Source organism: Bactrocera oleae, chromosome X (genome assembly GCF_042242935.1).
Source record: "Bactrocera oleae isolate idBacOlea1 chromosome X, idBacOlea1, whole genome shotgun sequence".
Lineage (NCBI taxonomy): Eukaryota > Metazoa > Arthropoda > Insecta > Diptera > Tephritidae > Bactrocera > Bactrocera oleae.
In genome coordinates this window covers 33163029-33175744 of record NC_091541.1, presented here as the reverse complement: position 1 = coordinate 33175744, position 12716 = coordinate 33163029, and the positions used below count along the sequence as shown (strand labels likewise).

The 12716-nt window shown below is 35.5% G+C and overlaps 1 long non-coding RNA gene across 2 annotated transcripts; it reads left to right on the top strand.

Moving 5' to 3' along the window:
* Positions 1-390: 390 nt before the first annotated feature.
* LOC138858024 (uncharacterized) lies at positions 391-2739 on the top strand. Of its 2 annotated transcripts, none has more exons than XR_011397301.1 (2): positions 391-492; positions 2395-2739. It is a non-coding gene; the product is annotated as an uncharacterized lncRNA (long non-coding RNA). The 2 variants fall into 2 exon arrangements; XR_011397302.1 differs by lacking the exon at positions 391-492 and adding an exon at positions 499-2047.
* Positions 2740-12716: the final 9977 nt, after the last annotated feature.

The window sequence follows — 12716 nt, the reverse complement described above, 5'->3', positions numbered from 1 at the left end:
AAACGGGGACCGTTACAACAATAACAACAAATGTCAGTACTGTTAATTTACATTTGAATTTTTACATTCAGAACCACTGATTGAAGAAAGACGTAAGCAGAGCTATTGAGAGGAGGGGATGAGATCAGATGACCGTCACTTTTCTTGTAGGGTACATAACAAATGTAAACAAATAGATGTGTGAACTGTCAATGAAAACTCATCGAAAACACACAATGTCGGTCAGAACGACTTTGGTTCCACAATCCACAAATTGTGTTTCCAAGAGGATTTCAATTCGGTGCGAACATAGTATTAGGACTGGTTACATGTAAATTTATACAATGGTCGATTTTGCTGGCTCTAATGTAATCGATACTTATCGAAAAATGCAATCTCAAAAAGCCGGCAAGCATTTAAATAAAGGAAAGGTTAAGGCTAAATTAGATTATTCGATACACAACTATAGAACAGTAAAAGCAATATACAAAAGAACCTTTTATATAGAAAAAAGTAACGTTTTCATTAAAATTTTATTTAGATGTTTTTATTGTGGATGTTCTAACACATTAATTTCAAATCTAAATAAGAAGTAAATAATGGTAGGCCGTAAGATTTCTGACTATAAACCAAAAAGTCTACACAGCATATTGGCTGGGATTTAGAATAGCAACCCCCGAATGAGTTTAAGCTTGCTAAGTTAATAGGTGAAGATAGAGGAGGTTCTCCAACTTAGGGATATTTATACACATAGTTGTCGGTGACTTATGGTTTGTGAATCATTTGTATTTAAATTACCAATTTATAGTATGCAATTTTTCGATTTGCGATGAATTTTACGCTTATGTTGTTTTATATTGTATATATCCACCAAACAAAAATGTGCGTGTGTGACACATTCTGAAATAGCATTTATTAGTTTTACAATTTTTGGGCTCCAAACACAAATCTCTAAAAAAAAATCAGGGTGGGATATGTGTATTTATTCTTGATCTTATTCGTCCATACCATCAGATCTCTGCTCCGGAGAAACCGAAATTTTGCCCTATATTCTCAATCTGGAAAACCTGTATCCGTAGGAAATAGGAGAGGTAAATTTTATTTATGCAATATTTAATATAAAATAAATGTGTAAAAACGATTTAGTGAAGTGTTAGTGGATTAAAAGTTAAAATTTAAGTAGAAAATCCAATATAAAACGAAGAAACGGGGTCTTTAAATTGTTGAATTTTTGACCTTTAAATGCAAATAGCTCAAAAACGTAAGTCAACGGCAACTATGTATTTTTATATATTCTAAGTCTGGAGAACTTCTTCTGGGTCGGCTTTAGTTAAGCATCCCACGATTCCAGGGTTAAGAGGAGTATGGTTGGATAGAGGAGATTCTCCAGATCACGAATATATATAATTATTACCGCCAATCCAATACCATAATTTATCAATAGAAGGGAATGAACAAAATTATAGTTCATGTATTTGGGGTATAATCCTCTTTTATTGTTCATATTAATTCGTTTTCAAAATATAAATATATATATATAATAGATATGGCAACACTTGTTAGATGTCAACATGGAACCCATTTGTTATTGTTCATATAACGAAAATTGTGTAAAAATAAAATGCTAAAGCAAATATTTAAATATTTAATATAAAATAAATATGTAGAAACATTGTAGTGAAGTGTTAGTGTATAATAAGGGCATAATATAAAAGAAAAGTTAACCATAAATCGAGAAATTGTAAAATAAAATTTGTGAAATTTTCAACTTAAAATGCAAATATCTCGAAAACTAAAAGTTTTCGGCGGCCATTCCTCTATCCAACCATACCCCTATTGAACCTGAAATCGTGGGATGCTAAACTGAAGTTTTCCCCTTCTTCTAACCGTACATACATTTTAACCCCGAATTCAGGGAATGTTTTCTAAATCCCAGCCAATAGGAGGACTCAAAATCTTTCTAACGCCGTATACCGGATCCAACTTTTAAAACGCGAGATTCTCATTACAAAAGCCATCTATTGGAAAAATAATGGATTTCTGGTGAACTGACTATACAATTTGAAGAGTACGAAAATATGTCTAAAATATTTTCCATATATGCATATGAACATATTCAAACATTTGATTCGCTCCTTTATAAAGCACTATTTTAAATATTACTTTGGTAAATTTATAGTTTAGGTCCCCCAACTAAGGAGACCTCAAAACTGAAATTTTTTTAAATCGTCTTATTTAGACGCGAATATTACAAATCCGTGAGCGGGCAGTGAATTTTTTCAATAATTTTTTTTCAAAAAAAAAACAAACCAAGAAAAAACTTTTTTTTTTTAAATTTTTTTAATACACATGCATTAAAAATAAAAAATTGTGATACATTAAAATTAATTATTTTATTTTTTCCGCTGCTGAAAGGAGTTTGGTGCAAAAGAGCTATAAGCACCCCGGTGTTGGACCGACCAGGGTAATTTTTTCACAAGAAAATGTTGTAACGCACTGAACTGGTAATTACAGCTAATTCATGTGAATTCTGAAGAACTTTGCCGCTACAACAAGAACAACAACTAAGTGACTTGAAAAATATGTGTAAAGTGCGTTAAATATATTTATAAATATACACATAGCCAATGAAGTCTGCGTTCACCCGGCACTATTTTTTAAGTGAAGTAAAAACAATGTAAATAGGTATTTCAGTTCAAATTTTGTACATGTATTTCTTCTTTATATTCTTAAGTTCAAAATGCAAAAACAAAAATTTTATATTCCTTTTTTCATTTTTGAGATAACGGGATTTTAGTGTAATAACAAGTAAATATAGGCACCAGAAAGTCTGCGTTCAGTTAGCTTGAATTGGAAATACCGTTACTTCTCATGAATTTGTTCCTTCATTTTGCGTAGATTCTATTGTGTTTTGTGGCTTTTGCCACAAATTCAAAGTCAAGAGGCAAGTTCAGGCATCCATCTCGAGGTGCCCGCATGTGACACAGAAATATTTTATGGAGGTTATGAAGAATGGCCGTCCTTCCGGGACATGTTCACTGCCGTATATATCAACCATCCAAAATTATCAAAAGCACAAAAATTGTATCACCTCCGATACAAAACAAAAGGTCAAGCAGGCGTCATAGTTAAACAGTTCGCACTAAATGACGACAATTTTAATTTGGCTTGGGAAGCTCTAAAAGCAAGATATGAAAATGAAAGAATATTGGTCGATAAACAAGTAACGACACTTATAAACTTGCCTAAAATTCAAAAAGAAACAAGTGAAGAATTTATTAGACTACAATCCACTGTTTCTAATTGTTTGTCGGTTTTATCGACACAAAATATTCCCACAAACAGCTGGGACCCTATACTGGTAAACATATGCAACGTCGCATTACCAGAAAAATCTTTACTTTTGTGGGAGCAATCGCTCTCATCTCGAAAAAAATGCCCAACGTGGCAACAGATGAAAGACTTTTTAATAACCCAATACGAAATCGCAGAAAGGGTAGATAAAAAAATGGTCAGAACGAAAACCGTTCAACACGACCCAAATAGAAGCTTCCACAGTCCCCAAGCCAGCAGCAACAACAATTCGACACGTTCACATCTGAACAGTACAAACAAACGTCATGCGAACTATTTACAAGGGGGCATAAGCTCAAATCTTGCGAGAGATTTAAAAAATTGACTATTATCGACAGAAACAATTTTATAAAAACAAAAAGACTTTGTACAAATGGCCTATCACATGCGCATACACTTAAAGAGTGCGAAAGCAAATTTAATTGCGTTTATTGTCATAAACGACATCATTCTATGCTTCATTATAACAATTTTTCCAGATCACCCCCAAACAGCGCAAATATGAAAAGAGCGACGGGTTTAGTTGCAACAGCGAATCCCGAAGTGCGAAATCCCGAAAATTGCCAAGAAGCACCATGCTGCTCAAAGGCAATAAAAACCTAAACGCTACACAGCGAAAATCAAAGTAGAGTATACCATCAAAACAATCCAATTTTAAAATTACGGGAATGGGCGGAAGAGTAGTCCAAAACTCAAATAACATCTGCCCCATTACCCTAATTTCCCCCCAAGCGGATAAGCGAATTGTAGCAGAAGCTATTGTCCTTCCGCAACTTACTAACATGCTTCCAAGCTATCACATAAATAGCAAGCATTGGCAAAAGGCTTCACACCTAAAGCTAGCAGATCCCGACTGCAACGCCCCCGCTCAAATAAATATTCTAATAGGCAGCGATCTCATAGCACAGATAATACTCGAAGGTATTGAGAAAATTTCAAATACACTATTGGCACAAAACACTATATTTGGTTGGATTCTAAGTGGACTAGTTCCTGAACCAGTTTCCACATCAAGAACTCAAGTTGACGAAAATTCAAAGAATACCTTAATTCACAATCAAGGAAATTTCGGGAGTTAGAAAAATGCCACCTCATATCAATTACAACCCCAGAAGATCAGTATTGTGAAGACTTCTACAAAGCCACAACTACTCGATCAAATAATGGCCGGTACGTCATACGACTACCACTAAATTCACAATGTTCCACACTGCACGAATTGGCAGAAAAAACAAAGCCAGAGTCCCTTCTGACAAGATCAGTTTTAAAAACACAAATATGTGACTTTTCGACCCCGCAGGATGGCTCTTGCCAACAATGATACAAAAATCCTACTTGCCAAATTAATGCATACGCACTTAAATATATATCAAAACTGTCCCAAAAAAGTCGAAAAATTGACACATAACAAATTGTCCTCTAGTAGCTTACTTTTTCATAATATAATCATATAAAACAATTTAAAAATAAAGTTAAGCGATCCCCATACTCCCAATGCGATACAATAACGCACCAAGCCTTACAACAAGCAAAGGTCGCTCTAATCGCATATATCTAAGCCCTCCTCGTATTGGTGGTTTATGGGAAATACTTGTAATACTTTAATACAAATCCAGTTAAAAAGTAGCCATAAATCACAAATCTTACGCTCGCAATATCCCTCTTCAAAGGTTTCAATGGAGCACCCATTCTGGCCATATCTGAGCTAGGCGTGGAGTCGCCATCCTATAAGCCGATAATAAAGTAATAGTAGATAACCGGCAATAAAATGAATAAACAAAATTATACCATCTAATAATACGTCGTCACAGCCACCAATCTAATAAATGCCAAACAACGTTGCTTGCTTAACGCACTAACTTCCAAAGCGAAACACATAATATCCATTTCAAAATCAAAATTCCATCCTACACGTACAGGTAAATATGGATCTACCACTACTGCATTATCATGCATACCGCGCGCTCTGCTACTCCAACAGTACGCCGAGATACCTGGAACGTTTACTGCAAATATGTGCAACACTAGGCAAAATATTCGCTTAGGGGGCCCAGGATGTTTAAATGAGCTAAGCCTCAGTAAATAACCACACCACTCTACTCGGAAAAACTGGCGCACCCTAATAATGCCCACCACGTTCTCACCAATACACCACACCAGATGACACCACATAGGACAGTGTACAACACACCAGAACACCGCGCGTGTACATCACCAGCCAACAAAAGGAATGATCAGCGCAGCTTTTCCACCTCATTCGAAGTAATAGCGATCCTGCGCGCAACTCAATTTTTCAAGTCTACACTGCGCCGCGTCAACACCTAAAATTCGATACGACAGCTCCTGCGCGTAACACTTCAATACGTTACCGATCCTATATTATAAATTGTTCAATATATAAACATGTATATTAAGGAATTTTATTGTGTACAACGTCATAATAAAATTCGAATAATAAACTAAATTGTTCAACTAAATACAAATAATATTTTAATTCTTTAATTATTTGGTTGTTGTTAACGTGGGATGTGCTTTTTAATATATCGGGTGCAAGTTTTTATTCACTAGTCATATCATCTAAAGCTACATTGTTGCACGGGGTTTTTCCTGTTAACTTAGAGCAATCAAGTTCTTCAATCCGAATACCGTCTAAAGATCTCACACGACTAAGTGCTACATTAGCTTGTCCAGCAGCAAACAGTCGCGAGTCTAGATAAACAATTGCATGATCAACTGTACAACCTTGCGTCTTGTGGACGGTTGAAGCCCAATTCAGGATTACTGGTAACATTCGTCTCTCGGCAGTTCCATAGCTATATTTTGCTGGAAATTGTATCGATACCGGTTTAATCGTGTGCACACCATCTGAACCGAATCGCACACCATCGGTCAATATTTCGGTCAGTTTATATAGGGAATTTTTTTTTTCGCTTTTTAGTTTGAAGTGGTTTAAAAGCGTGTTTTTTAATTTTTTAAACCTATATTATTTTTCTCCTTTTAGCTTAATGTTCTTTAAGTTCGTATTTTTTAGTATTTTAAACCATACTTACTATTAATCACACGTAGTTTTTTCACTTTCTTTAAGGATGCGTTTGAGTAAATTTTTTATTCAAATGACAGCATGGATCGTTGATGCTTTAAGCTGCATAGCTTTAGGGGCATTTTTGGATAGTACCTGCTTTTAGCTGCATAGTTTTACAGTCGATGTACGATTTCGTTTATTTTCAAAGTGTGTTATAGGAATGGCTGGGTAACCTCACATAACAAAATTTGGTTGACATTAGTTCGATAGTTTCTAAGATATAGGATTTCACCTAAGGGTTGGCGGTGCCACGCCCATTTTAAAATTTTTTGCGTCGTATTAAACCAGCAGAAACACCGTGATAATACATTGTCCAAATGCAATATATTGCTAGCCGAGTTAAAGAACTTGAAGCTGATTTGGATGATATAATCATTGATTGTTTGAATGACAAATCTATTTATATACCGAGCGGAAAACTTTCACAGTCCAAGCGACCATCCAGACAAAGGCCAAACCAGCTTTAAGTGGACAAGTGGATATAAGCAGCGTACGTTATTTTAGTTGCTTTCAACATGGCATCAGAATGCTTGTACGGCTCCCAGACGTCCACCGAATTCATGCTTCATGTGCTCCGAAATCGGCCACACACGCCAAAACTGTCCTCGTTTCGCTACACCAGGAAACAACCGAATATTGCAGCCGCTGTAGGAGATGATGCAAATCCTGAAGTCCGTCAACAGGCAGAACGATTTTCTTCAAATAATTTGGTGAGTGTTGCCTTCCTCAATAAAAAAAGTGCACTTATATTGTATAATTCCTCTTTTTGCTTTATTTGATACTGGCGGTCCCATTAGTTTCATAAAACGGTCTTACGTTTCATAATCAGTAAAACTCAGCAGTAAACAAAAGTTGACACAATATCGTGGAATCGGTAATAAACAATTAAAAATTTATGGTATTTTCACATGTAAATTTATATTTTGTCAGCACAAATTGCTCCACAATTTTTCTATTTTGCCAGACTCAGATGCGGTTGTACCAGTGCTGGTTGGGCGTGACCTTTTAAACAAAATGCAAATAGCATTGGGCCAAACAAAGACAATTAGTTTTAACCCAAATGAGTTATTTAACATAAGAGCTCAAAATAAGTTTTGTTCGTGCACTTCGCTTTCTTGATTTATATAGAAGCCCACTAGCTAGTTGCCAGTCTGCTACCACTGTACAATATATATGCACAATTAAACAAGAAGGGCCGAAAGTTAATGTTTACTCAATGAAAATTAAATCCCGTGTACACTAGTTCGAGAAGACTCTCGTTTATGGCGAAGTTGGAAATTCAAATAACAATCGATGAGCTATTGGCTCAGGGAACCCTAACACACAGGAACACAGGTTGAAATCCAACTTTATAACGCTCTAGCTTGTCTCCTCGACGATAAACACACCAACACTTTACATTCGCAGTCGAATTGAATGCACCCGTCCGAATGGTCAGAGGAAAACTTTAACTTTTAAAGAGCTTCAGCGGAGTCATCTGAACAGAGAATCTGATTTCATCTCATCTACACCATGACTCAAGAAACGCGTTAGATTTGAACTTTTAATTCCCTTTTCAAATTATCAATAATTTTGATAACGTTCTTCGAGAAAGAAGTACGTGTGGGCCTCAGCAAGTCAGCTTCTCCTAGCCTACAAGGAATGCTGAAAGGAATCAAGATTGATAAATACAAGATTTCCCCGTTACTTTTTTCGGGGAAATTTTTTAAGTGAAATGATTAGAATAAATGAAATTAAGTGAATGGTTAAAAGGGATTCTGAATGCGAAAGTTGTATTTGTTTGAATTTATAAGTACAAAATATATTGATTTTGAAAAATGAAGTGTATACAAAAACGAGTCGTGTTAGTTAGACTATTAATAACACTAAAACGGTTTAACCGATTTGGCTGCAAGAGTACAGTAATTTTTGTATATATACATAAATATATGGGTTATAGTGGATATTGCTACTGAAAAAGGCTGTTTTTTTTAGGACGCGCCATGTGGAACCGATAAGAAATCGCATGGATCGACAAGGCGTTGCGGCTACTTTGCTAAATTATCGACGAATGACGCAGAGGCACTCAAAAATAACCAAACGCAACTTCTAATATAAAAAATAGCGGAATAGAGCAGTGTTGATAAAAAGTTCAATTATAATTTGAGATGAGAGCATAATAGCTCACAAATATTCTCTAAGCATTGCACAGAACAATGCACGATTTAAACGGCAACGATGAAGTTTTCAGTGGTGCTGTCTTATCATGGATGGTGAAACACTTCAATGGACCATAAATGTGTGCAAGCAATTACAAACTGATCCACCCTAAGAAACAATACAATTTAACAAGTACGCAGTGTATAACGAAAAAAAAGCTTAATTAATTGAGAGTACGTTCCGAAAAATAAAAATTTATTATTTTGGATCAACTAACTACACTAGCACTAGTTTCCAGTTGCAATAGTTGTTGCAAGTTACCAGATGCATTTTAAATAACTACTGTAGATGGAATGGAAATTGGAACAATATATTATCTAGAATCTCGGAATTTCATCACATAATCTTAGGTTAAAAATTGGTTCACCTATTATTATTCAGCGTAATTTGAATCCATCTTAATTATGTAACGGTACACGTTTGGTAATCAAAAATATTACTATAGCAACCATATTGACTTGAAAATTTAATGGAGAAATGGTCTTCTTGCCACGTTTTCCAATGATACTGCCAGATGTACAATGCAATACAAAAGAGCTAAATCAATTTGAATTTGAAAATGTTTATAAAGAAAACCTATAAATATTATTGTTAAAATTAAGAATGATCTACCTTCTTCCATTACTCAAATGTTATCAACTAACAACTTTGAAAATTACTCATTAGTTACCAACTTGAATATAAAGTTTATAAAAAAAAATCAACATAACATATTTAATATTTCTTTGAGCTTAATAACAAATCGATGAAAAGTAGTATCAATAATTTTCTAATTTGGAAGTAATCCGCGGGGTTATTCTTACACCGGCAATAACGTTTTCGTTTTTATTCATAAATACAATTTTACTGTATTGAATAGTTTATAAATAATGTATACCTTAGCCACAGCAATTCGTATACGAGATCCTCTAGTAACCCATTAAAAACGAGTTTTTTAAATGTTCCTTCGGATATAAAAGGTGCCAAAAAATTTTTGTGGGAGAAGTGAATTCGATAACCATAATAATTGTCAATAGATAAATGCGTTTAGTTGAATATAATTCAAATTTTTTTACGCAACATTATTCTATTCATTTCACTTAAACTTTTTCATTATAAACTAATAAAATAAGGCCCACTTTCTCAATACACCAGCTTTGACTGACAGAACCGTTTTCGCCAAGTTGTGGTTAGCTTACCTACAAATAGTTTGATTATTGTGAACAAACTTGCATTGTGAACACGCATAACTGTATATCTACATGTTTAGAAGAGGACTCTTTTTGCTGTCAAAACCGGTTTTCGTAAGCGAGGGGACGAGGAGGAAAAACGAAGAAACGCTATGTGATCTATTTCGTAACAGCTCGTTGCTATGCAACTCGTCGTATTCTTTTCATTTTAAAATGCTTTGCATGGTTGCAACAGAGCTCGGTTTCAAAGGAATATTTACATAATTTTCGGAAATATTAAGGTTATTACCTCTTTTTTGTATGAAATATGCATATATGAATGCAAATATGCATATAGGCATTTCACAAGCTTTGTCTTATGTCTTATGTCGTATTTCAAGAATCTTAAAAAATACGACACATGTGAGCACCCCTTAATTGTTGTATGTCATATTGTGTAATATTAATACACTTCACCAGCTAGTAGTAAAAAATTAAGAATACAAAAATGCCCCGAGAAAGTGACAAAAATAAAATTTCTTTATGTTGAAATGGCGGCGTTTTGGTCTTTACTTTTCTTTAACTTAATTTACTGGAATATCATGGTTTCCTTCCATATTATTAAAGAAATTTATGAAATTTAATTAATTTATTAATTTTAGGCACTTAAACGTCAACAATAAAAACGTAAACATATACAGCTGAAGGAATAGTACACTCAAAAAACATACCTCGCCATGTTGTATTTTTCGTATTTCAATTTTGCATGGGAAACAACAACAGTGTTGATATGACAGTCATAAAAAAATAAAACAATATGGCGATATGACACAATATGACACCTTGTGAATACTCAAATAACATATAATGAGAATGAACGACAAAAAAGTCCCCGTCCGAAAGCCATTTATGCTGCTGATTTTTACTTAAGATTTTACAGCGGCCAGGTGTCATTTAATTTTCTGGTTAGAAACTAACCAAGGCTCCTTTATTCGGAACAGTTTACCAGAACTTAACTGACAGAATGTTGCTAACCAGATATTGAGAAACCATTTTTCAACATGTTGCCGATAAAGTTTTGGTTAGGTCCCTAACGACCCTTAAATGCCAAATGAGCTGTTCTACCTCCATTTAATAAAGCTGCTGCGATGCCAGATGATGCAACGGCCATTGGGATGCCAATTCTTGATGGTACCTCAGCAAGGATTATCGATATAAGGAATGCTTTGCTAGTTCCAACTACCAGAAATATGCGGTCGAAATTTGTTTTTGGTTTGATTGCTAAATTCTGGCTTATAGCTTAGTTGCTCTTTACACGGCAACACTATAATTAGAACTGTGTATGCTGCACAATCCAGCATCCCTTATATAGTAAATCTTTAACTACGAATTCGCTAACTAGTTGCTTCTGACAATTTATCGTCGATTCGATTTTGTTCTATCATCCGTGGTCGTCACACTGCCCTCCACCTATTAGAAATAACTTCTTCAGCCGTCCTTCTCTTCTTGGAGTTAATTCTATCTGTTTTCCGGAGACCTAGTTTCTGATACATTTCTTAACTTAAAGCTGACTCGAGATTTCATTCTTGATCAGAATTTAACTCCACTGGAACACCGAATCTCGTAACCCACTTGCCATGTAATCAAAGCTGTTTACTGATGGTAGTAACACAATTTTCTATTATTTAGAATGGAAGTATCAGGAAAGTCGTGAAAACTCCCGTTTGTATGAGCTACATAAAAATAAGTGTTATAAAAATGGCCGCTTTCCAGTTTACCTCGTTAAATCTGCAAATGGCACAAGATTATTTTTATAATTTAAATCCATTAGCTCAGCGTATTGCATCTGATATAACCACTACAAAATCATCATATGGCACGCTTTGGTATACTTTGAAAACAACTCAACAAAATGAGATCATTAACGAAACTCTAATAACACCTGAAATTTCTTTGAAGTACTTGGAAAATATGTCTCTGTCTGCTTCATCGTTATCATCAAATTCATCTTCGTCTATCTCATCTTGTGCTAGTTTAAGTACAACAAGTGTCAAAATATTTTGCCGTCGTCTTCAAAGAGCAGAGGACAAAATTATTCGCCCAATGTCAATAATAGTAAAACATCGAATTCGTTAACTGATAATATTAATTTGCAGACTCAAAATTTATTGTCCAACACTTTGGGTGCACGCGCTAAACACACAATACAATCACATCAACTTGGAAAATTAAAACCTCCATCGTCTCCACCGCCACTTCCTCCAACTACAACCAAAAAATCGAGCAAATATTTGTTGAAAGAAAATGTTGAAAAGCATACATCCGAAGACTCATTTTTATTCGACTTCAAACCCAAACAATCAAATTTGAATTATGCCGTATATACAGATATCTACTTTGAACAATATGGTCGCCTGGATGCAGTGGCACGCAGAAGAAGAAGCTTCAGACCTGTCAGTACGCTGCACTCCGGACTATCACGGGATGGCTCTTGATGTCTCCAATCGAACACCTACATAGTGAGGCCCGTATGCTTCCGGTTAAGGAACACAACGAACTCCTCTCCAAACAGTTTCTGCTAGGGTGCTTTCGTAGAAACCACCCCTGTAGTCGCCTGCTTGTAACGGAGCCGCCTCCTAGGAACATCAAGAGGTCTTTCCTTGATTACGTCGGCGACATCAGACAGTACGCCGACCGGACTTCGGACGCTATGAACTTCAGACAGGCACTGACCACATTCACAGTGGAGCCGTTAACACCTTCATCGACTCCCTCTCAGCGAATGGCGTACTATGAGTCATACCACCAACCACCTATAGCAGACGTAGAGCTCGAGTTGCCTCACGAAACCAGAGTGACCCTCGCGCAACTTCATTCTGGATACTGTAGCAGGTTAAACTCCTACTTATCCAGAATAGACCCCGACATACCAAACACATGTCCTGCGCGCAATG